This window comes from Leopardus geoffroyi, chromosome A1 (assembly GCF_018350155.1).
Source record: "Leopardus geoffroyi isolate Oge1 chromosome A1, O.geoffroyi_Oge1_pat1.0, whole genome shotgun sequence".
NCBI classification, from domain to species: Eukaryota; Metazoa; Chordata; class Mammalia; order Carnivora; family Felidae; genus Leopardus; species Leopardus geoffroyi.
In genome coordinates this window covers 29,968,107-29,977,043 of record NC_059326.1, presented here as the reverse complement: position 1 = coordinate 29,977,043, position 8,937 = coordinate 29,968,107, and the positions used below count along the sequence as shown (strand labels likewise).

The following is an 8,937-nucleotide window of genomic DNA, read 5'->3' as shown; positions in this document are numbered from 1 at the left end:
CCTCTGACGTGCCAGGCACTGTCCTAGACTTTGGGGTTGCATCGGTAAGCAGAACAGAAAGATTCCAGTCCTTGCAGAGCTCACATTCAAATGAGAGAGTCATAAATAAACAAAAGCAGAATAAATAAGTGAATTAGAAAACATTTCCAAAAGTAACAGGTGCTCTGGGAAAAGCAGAGGTGGATAAGGAGGATCAGGAGCACTTGAGGGGCTTGGAGGGGCTGCAGCATTAAATGGGGTAGGCAGAGTGGACTTCCGCTGTGAAGGCAGAAGGCGGAAGTCCGTCAAGGAGCCAGCCACCCGGATGTCTGGGAGAAGAGCAGTGCCAGCAGACGGGCAGAGGCAGAGAAGAGCAAAAGCAAGGAGGCCAACGAGGCCACAGCAGGAAGCTGCAGGAACACGGTGATAGGGGTGGAGGTCAGAGAGCAGGGGTGCCTGGAGAGGGCCCCGCTCTGGAAGGGTCGGTGAGTCATTACAATGACTTTTGCTTCACTCTGTGTGAGATGGCGAGCCACCGGCAGGTTGGAGCAGAGAGGAGGCAGCATCTGACTATTATTCGAAAAGCACCCCCTCCGGCCACTCCAGTAAGTCCAGATTGTAAATGTGTGTGTGGAAGTTGGGAGGGAGACTCCAGAAGAGAAGGAGGAAGACCAATTAGGCCATTGCAGTTGCCCAGGCGAAGAGAGGGTAGGCGGCTGAACTGGGAAGGTAGAAGTGGATGTGGTGAAAAATGGCAAGGCTTTAGAGGTATTTTGAAAGGAGAGCCTTTGGGATTTTCTGATGGTAGGTATGGGCTGCAAGATAAAAAGAGTCAACATGACTCTGATGCTTGGGGCCTGAGAATTTTATTATCAAAGCAAACCAATTCCTCAGTTCTGTTAATGAAGAAGCAAAGAGAGCAGGGGCGGGGGCAGGGATGGTCTTGGCTTATGATGGCAGATACGGACTGTCCGATGGCCAAGGGACAATTGCCAAGGACATCCTTTTCTGCTCACTGCCCCACCCCTGACAAGGCACCTTGGACCTTTATTCTCTCCACCCTTTCCCTCCCCATCTTCCTACAGACCCAGAACAAGAACCGATAGACCTAAACGGTGTCATGCATATCTAGATTAAGTTGTTTCCTCTTTTCTTCTCTGATGCCGTTTGCCCGAATACTCACTCTTCAAGCTTCCAGGAGTGCTCAGAGCCCTGATCTGGTGGGAGCCATGAACAAATGTACCGTTCATGGTTTTAGAGATGCTGATTCAATGTCCCTTCAACTTTCAAGTCTATAGAAGCAAAATGGGTTAAACACAAATTTCATGGATTGAGGAAATTTCATGGGTTTTTCTGAACCCACCTGAAAAACTGGTTTAGTAGGTGCCATTTCAGTTACACCCTAACCCAAACCCAGAAGTTCATATTTGCTCTTTTTACAGAAGGCACCTCATTAAATCACTGTCTAGTCCGTAACCAGCTTTATTGGGACATAAATTCATTTCACTAAACCAATAAATGTTAATTCTTCACCCTGGAGATTCTAGTCGGTCTGGTTTTATTCTGCTCAAGCTCCTGAGGCTGCCATCAATTACTCATGTTTGGGTTTATATGTCATTATGGAATCACTTTAGCTAGAACTAACGGGAAGTGAAAGGGACAATAAAGCTAAGCCTCATTCCAAAGAGAATATACAGAAGAGGGCATTCACCTGAACCCCATTATTCTTTTCTATAAATTAAAATATCCTGGCATTCTGCAGCAGCAATCCATTATATTTAGATTCTCCGCGAAAGCTGGGGCAGGCAAGTGGCTGGTAGGAAGGGCGGCAGCTGGAGGGCCTGGATTCAGAAGGCTTGGGCTTGAGACCTGCTTTGCGATAACAAAGTGTGTGACTTTCAGCCAATCGCTAATGTCACAGAAACCCAGTCTCTTCATTTGCAATGGAGCACAAAGCGATACCTGTCTCACAAACTGGGGAGAAGTACGGTGGGGGGGCAGGAGAGGGGCAGCATCTGGTTCAGAGGTGGGCTCTCTCTTTCCGTTCTCCATTATTAACCCCAATTTGCCCCAGCAGCCTTCCGCTGGGTTCTTAAACAAGCGATTTAACCACTTTGAGCTTCAATTTCCCCATTTGAAAAATGGGGCTGATCATATCTCTCCTCCACTTTCCCCTCACGAGGAACACTGATACAGATCACCTCTGTAATGTTCTTAGCATCTGACCGGAAATGGGGTCAATTTCAGAAGAATGTAATACCACTGAAGCAGGATTCCATTTTTAAAAACAAAGGCATTATCTCTCCAACCAAATGTTCTCTCCTATGATGGAAGGTTTCTCTTTAAAGCCGTCAGCTCTTTTTTTCCCTCAGATAGAAAATGGCTTCCTCTCTCAGAACCATATATAACTTCAGAAGCAAGGGGGGGAAAAAGCAGAGTTGGCAAAAAGTAGAGGTGAATTGAATGCCTGTACATCCCATTCAGGATAAACTGCCCTTGGTGTAAAACAGTCAGTAACATTTTACAAGGAAAAAGTGCGGATAAATGACTGCAGTCCCAGGACAGTGCTCCTGATGGCTTTTTATAAACCATGCACGCTGCCTGGACGCCTCTGTGCCTGCTCCCCCCCCCCCCCCCCAGCCGCCTCCACTCCGGAGAAAGATCGGGAGCGGGGCTTCGAGCCAGCCGTGCCCTCAGCGCCAGCAGGCTCCAGCCAGACCTCGCTCCATCTGCAAGCCAGGGAGGCTCATGTTAGCATGGGCTCCTTCCTGGGGCTGGAGCGGGTCCTGCAGCCAGACTTGGACCTCGAAAGGCGGAAAGAGCCCAGTGCTGAGCACTGAACAAAGGAGGAACGGAGCCACAGGGTGAAATGGGACAGCCATGAGTCGCCCAGGGAAGCCCGCCTGCCAATTACAAACAGTGTGACCTTGAACCACTTCTTGAAAATGAGATTTGTAAAACCTATCACATAGGTTATTGGCAGGATCAAGTTCTATAACAAATGCAGGTAACACAGAGTTGGTGTTCAATATGTTGTTATCCTCTTCCCTAGTTACCGGGGTTATAGCTCATTTAGTCCTCACCAGGATGCCACTGAGCAATGAGGATTTGTAACTGAGGAAACTGAGGCACGAAGTGACTTGCTCAACAGCCACCTGTCTGTCTCCAACACCATCCAACTGCACAGAGGTCAGCCTTTTTATCAATAAGGAAACTGAGACTCAGAGAAGTGAGTGGGTTAAATGTCTTTCCCAATCTCTCTGCGGGTCAAAGTCAGGACTTCAAGTTTCCAATTGAAGGCTCTTTGTTGCATTAGCTTAGAGTCTTAGAGATCATCTTCATTTCACAGGTAAAGAAACTGAAGCCCCAAAAGACAATGACTTGCTCACGGCCAGACCCTAAATATCAACAAAGGGCCTTGAGCTCTTTCAGAATACTCTAATATGTCTTCAGACCCTGTGATCTCCCAGCCTGGTGGTTTCTACTTGACTCACTGAGAGCCTGCCTTGCACCAGACACAGTCTCCACTCAAGGAATTAACAGCCAAGTGGAAGAAGGCCATCTGCCAGGACACCTGAGTGGCAGGTGTTACTACAGGGGTAAGTCTGGATGGGAGGGAGCGCATGGGAAGGACACCTGATCCAGCCTGGAGACGTGGAGGTTAGTGCCCTCGAGGGAGATCGATCTCAGCTGACAGCTGTGCAGGAGGTAGTCAAACAAAATGGAGGGAGAAGAGTGTCCTATGTTCAGGAACTGGGAGGAAAGCACTAATAGCTGCAAGTTTAGGGAGTGTGGCCCTATTAAGAGGATTGGAGCAGGAGGGGGAAAGCAAAGAAAGACCAGGCTAGAAAAGGGAGCCAATTGGCTAAAGCCATGTAAACTGCTCCAAGAGTTGGAGCTCCACGCTGTGAAAGGCAGTTGTTCCTTGTTCCTCGGCGGACGTGCCTGTGAGTGGGAGGGCAAGACTTCTTTCACCCAGAGGTAGCAATTCCGTCTGCTAAAAGACACCATCAGTCTCCCAGCAAGTCCAATTTCCCATGAATATCAGACAGAAAGGGGGGAAAAAATCAAACTATTGCATAATGTATCTTGATTTCCGTAGCCTTCCTTTCTCTGTGAACAAGACGGAGAAACACGGAGTGACAATCGTCCTACTCTATGAATGTATCGTATTTTCATTCTGGACATTTTAACCCAAAGAGTTGATGAAAGGGCTGGTGCCCCGCTCAAGAGAAGTCTCTAGCAGCAAGCCACAAAACTCTCGCCCCTGATCCTTTTCTGGTGTGCCCGTACCAAGGCTTTGAGGAAGAGGTGGAAGGCTTGTTTATCAAAAGCAGAGACTCCAAGATATCAGGAATACCCAGCACTTCAAAAGAAACAATTTTACAAATCATCAATAAAGTCATATAAGTAAAAATATAGCAAGAACAACTGTAAAATCCTGCATTTAGACTCAAAGAATTTACTGCATTATGAGGAAGAACTTGATAGTGGTTTGTGCGGGGGGGGGGGGGGGGGGGGGAGTATTTTCGTTAACTGAGTGACAAGATTGCTAACCAACACTAACTGAGAAGAGCAGTTTTTTGTTTTGTTTTTTGTTTTGTTTTTATTGGAAGCGGAAAGAACTGAACAAATGGATAAAGTCTGGCTTGTATTTTCAGGCCGGTGAGGTCTGGGGCAGGCGTGGTCCCAGTGAGGGCCACGACGAGTATTTCTGGGAGTGACTCCTGCCCACCCCCACAGGAACGCCTCCTGTACACCCCCAGGTACAGAGCCCCTCCAAACCTCCTTTCCTACTCCCCCTAGCAATGGCGTAACTGCTGGGAAGATGCGACACAGGAGGCTGCGGGGACATCTCCTGCATTTCCATATTTCACCCCATTAATAGGTTCACAAAGCGGCTTCGGCTAGTGCACTCAGGGACTTGGAGAAATCATAGGTCTGACCCTTTCTAACCCCTAAAGCTCTGGCACAATGCCCTTTCCTGAGAGTCCATGACATTGCCAAGCTAGTGCTCATCAACCTTTTTTTTATATCAGTGTGTGTTTCGTTCCTTCTAGTGGCCCCTCGATCCTACGTGTTGAGAGACCGGATAGATCTGCCGGACCAGCCCTCCAGACATCCTAGACTGGCCTGAGTGCTCTGTCCTAGAGACTCGCCCTGCACGCATGGCTCTCTGCAGCAGGACTCTGCCAGTGCCAGAGGGGACGTAACCCAGCTGTAGTTCACGATGATCAACCCATATTCACTGGAGGCGTGGTAAAGTTTCTAGAAATGTGGGGTAGGAGAAACAGCTGAATGACTTGGACGATTTGTCTTGGGGAGGTATTAGTGCAGATACGATATTTGTCTTTGGACATCTGAATGGTCATCTCATAGGGAAAAAGTAACAAGCATGCTCTGTGGAGCTCTGACATAAATAGCCAGCTCTGAAATGTGTAAAATGAGTTGAAACATATTTTGGTTCGTGGTAAGGCTGCACTGCCTGACAATTTAAGCCATCCATAAATGAAATGAGCTGCTTAGAAAAGGAACAATTTCTCTGTCATTGGAGGTGTTCCCAGCATATTCCTGAAGGCCAGCGGGCAAGAGTGTTGCCAAAATTACGCCCACTTTGGTAGGAAGTTGGAGAAGAGGTTGAGTTCTTTCTGAATCCTGGGTTCTCTAACCTGCTGGATCTTTGTTCAGATCGCGAGGCTGCTCTGTGTCACCCGTGTAAGTACATAGATCCCTGAAGATCAAAAGACAGAGAAGAAAATGCAGGGAACTTGAGTCCGTCGTTATCTAGGCTTCCTTTCTGATTTTATTCCATGAAATGGATGAGACTCTGGAAATTGTGTTATTTCCCTAGACAAACTATCCTAGTTTATATCCCTTATCAGAAAGATTTCCGTTTTCTTCCTCCTAAATCTCTAGGCCTAACTCTTAAGCCCATTCCTTCTGGCTTGATGCTCCGTGAATATGAAGAACAATCAATCATATCCCTCATTATACCAATTCATATAACTAAAAATGTGTCGCGTAAAGCTTCTCTCCTCTAGGCTGAGAAATTCCAGTTCATTTCCTGCTCTTCTTAAGTGCTCTTTCTAATGATCACTTCCCTGAGTTCCTCTAAAAATTCTCTAAGACCGAGCACAGAACTCATAATGACTCTATTTGCTATAACAGTGTTCCCCAAAATGTGTTCCGTGGAACATTACTTAATGGTTTTGTTTTGTTTTTGTTTTTGTTTTTTTTTGAAGTGCCCTGTGATCCGATACATTTGGAACATTCCAGTCTAAGTGAAGTTAATAAGATTCATCAGAGCTCTCCCTGTGCATTATGAATCTCACGGGGATGCAATATGTAGCATCTCCCCAAACTTATGTGCACAGAGATCTCTTTTAGAGCATCTCAAAGGCCTCATGTTCCGCCACAGAACACAACTTAGCACGTGCTCCACTATAAAATGATGTCCCCCCCCCCCCCCCCCCACACACACACATACCACAGAGCTCTCCATCCTTGAGCCCTTTCCTAGCTATGTGATCAGGCCTCCTCTCCTTCCCTCAGGAACCACCTCCCCGGCCAGGTTTGTCTCACAGCCCCACCTTCCTGCCATCACCTCTGTTGGCCAGACCCTACCCAAACTTCAGTCCCAGGCTAAGCTAATGTGGTATAACAGAGTGCTGATGAGCAACAGAGGTACCCGGGATCTCAACCAGGGCAACCCCCTCAAGAGCCAGAGAAGACTAAGAATGGCCCAGGTTGGCTTTCCCACAGCAGGAGAGAGAAAGTGCTGGGTCTGTAGCTCCCAGTTCAGTGCTCCTAAAGCTCACCAGGGAGCTGGTCCTCAAGCCGGGAACTCACTGCAAAACCATTTTCCTGGGCCTCACTTCAACCTCGTGAATCAGACTCTCTTAAAAGCCTTTTTTTTTTTTTTTTTTAAGCCCACAAGATATCCTAGGGCTCTGCCAGGTTTGGGAACCACCACATCACATAGCACCAGCTCCAAAAGCAGGGTCACACGTAAGTCCAATCTGGCCTCTGCTCCCAATTTATTTACTAGTCTGGGGAATTCAACTTATCTGAGCCTCTGTTTCTCCATTGGTAGAATGAGTCGTTTGGACCACCGGTTGACCTGTAAGATTCCTTCCAGCAATTTGATTCTGTCATTACTAAGGGCTACCTTAGTTGTGCTCAATGTTTACCCATCTATTCTGGCTGGCACTATTCTCTCCTGACTCTGAGTATTTGCATAACTATCTTTGCATAACCATAACCAAAGCATAATATATATGTAAAATATCTCCACCTTATAATAATATTTTTGGAGTGTCTCTGATGGAACAGGTGCTTTACAAAGTTATTGCTAATGCTTACAACAATCTTCAAGGTATTAATATCCTGTTTTAATAAAAAGAAACCAGGTGCCTACAATGTGAAATAAAATTTTCAAGGTCATGCCATTTTTAAGCTGTGGAACTGGATTTCCAAACCAGGTCTGCCTGATTCCAGACACTATCTCTGTCCACAGTGCCACACTGCTTGTAATGTGAGTCATGTTTCCTCATTAAAGGTGTAAGTTTGCTCCTCATGCATCCCTTACAGCACCAGCACCTAGCTGAGTATCAAGTAGGCACTCAATAAATATTTGTTGACTTGATTAGTGGATTAACTCTCTCCTTCTACCTGGAGCAGAGACCACATCTTTTCCATGTTGTAAAAAAAGAAAAAAGAAAAAAGTGCAAAACCCAGAGCCCATCTGCAAGTTCTCAGTTAGCTCACATGAGCAAATTACATCTGTGTAGACCGCACCTGTAGACGGAAGCTTAATTAATGGGCTTATCTTGGATTGAATGAGTCTAGGATACAGTACCTTAGGCAAAAGGCACAGGGGAATGTGTTGACTTGGAGGGGGCATGTTTCATTTCTCTCGTTTCATACCATTAAAACCATGTTAATGAAAATGTATTATTGGTAGTAATAATAATAAAGATGAAAATCCTCCCTTTCCTGATCCCTTACAAATGTTGTTTTTCATTTTGAATCCTAAATCCTCCAGGGAGAACAGGGAGGGAGTGTCACAAATCCAGATAATGATCTTGGGTATTACACTGTTCATTTGGAGCTCTGATTTAGCTAAGCTGACAGATGTTGGGGAAAAACATGTCTAGCCTGAAACTCTCTGGTGGCCGCCCAGCTGTGGCTGCAAAGAGGAATTGAGGTTTCTCCAACAGAGTTTCACATTCATTTAGATTCCAGATTTGACATGCAGAATCGCCCTGCTCTAAAGGTAGAAGTTGAAGCTCAATGATGTTGGGAACTGACTCCAGCCTGATGCTTTGGGGACTGACAACCGAGCCTAACCACACAGCTCACTCAAAGTCCTTGAAATTACTGTCGCTGGTTATGCCCCACTGTCTTGACAAAAGTGCCTTTCTTATTACCGGGTTACCATTTACACTAGGAAAAAAAAAAAAAGCACCTTTGTGTTAACCGCCATCATGTGACACTTCCTTTGTTCTCTCCCCACAGCAGTTTAGAAGAGGGGAATATTTAATTCACCTTTAAATGATACCACTTTCCCTAATGATAGTCAGAACTCATGTTTTTTCCAAAATAAATAGGCGAGAGGCACCCTGGGAAAAGACCCACTTCAGAGAGACAAAACAACAAAAAGGGCGACCTTTGATGTCCTTGGGCCTTAGTTTTCCCACCCGAAAAAAATTTTAAAGGCATTTTGATCTCAAAGGAGAAAATCTGCTCATTAAATATAAGGCAGGAGGTCTGCTCCTTCTCATCAACGGTGGAGGGAGGTCAGCACTTGGCCTCGGCTTCAGAAAGCAGAGGTTGGATGAAGACATTGCGGGAGGCTCTTCCTGGGCTCTAAACCTCAAGTAAACAAATGAGCCTGGATTTCATAAACGCTTACACAAAATTTACAGCACCTAAATAGCCTAAATGTTTTCTGAGAAG

The 8,937-nt window shown here is 46.1% G+C and overlaps 1 long non-coding RNA gene across 1 annotated transcript; it reads left to right on the top strand.

Annotated features, from left to right (window-relative positions):
* Positions 1-226: 226 nt before the first annotated feature.
* LOC123598240 lies at positions 227-7,972 on the top strand. Its single transcript, XR_006712459.1, has 4 exons — positions 227-584; positions 3,032-3,168; positions 3,329-3,578; positions 5,040-7,972. It is a non-coding gene; the product is annotated as an uncharacterized LOC123598240 (long non-coding RNA).
* Positions 7,973-8,937: the final 965 nt, after the last annotated feature.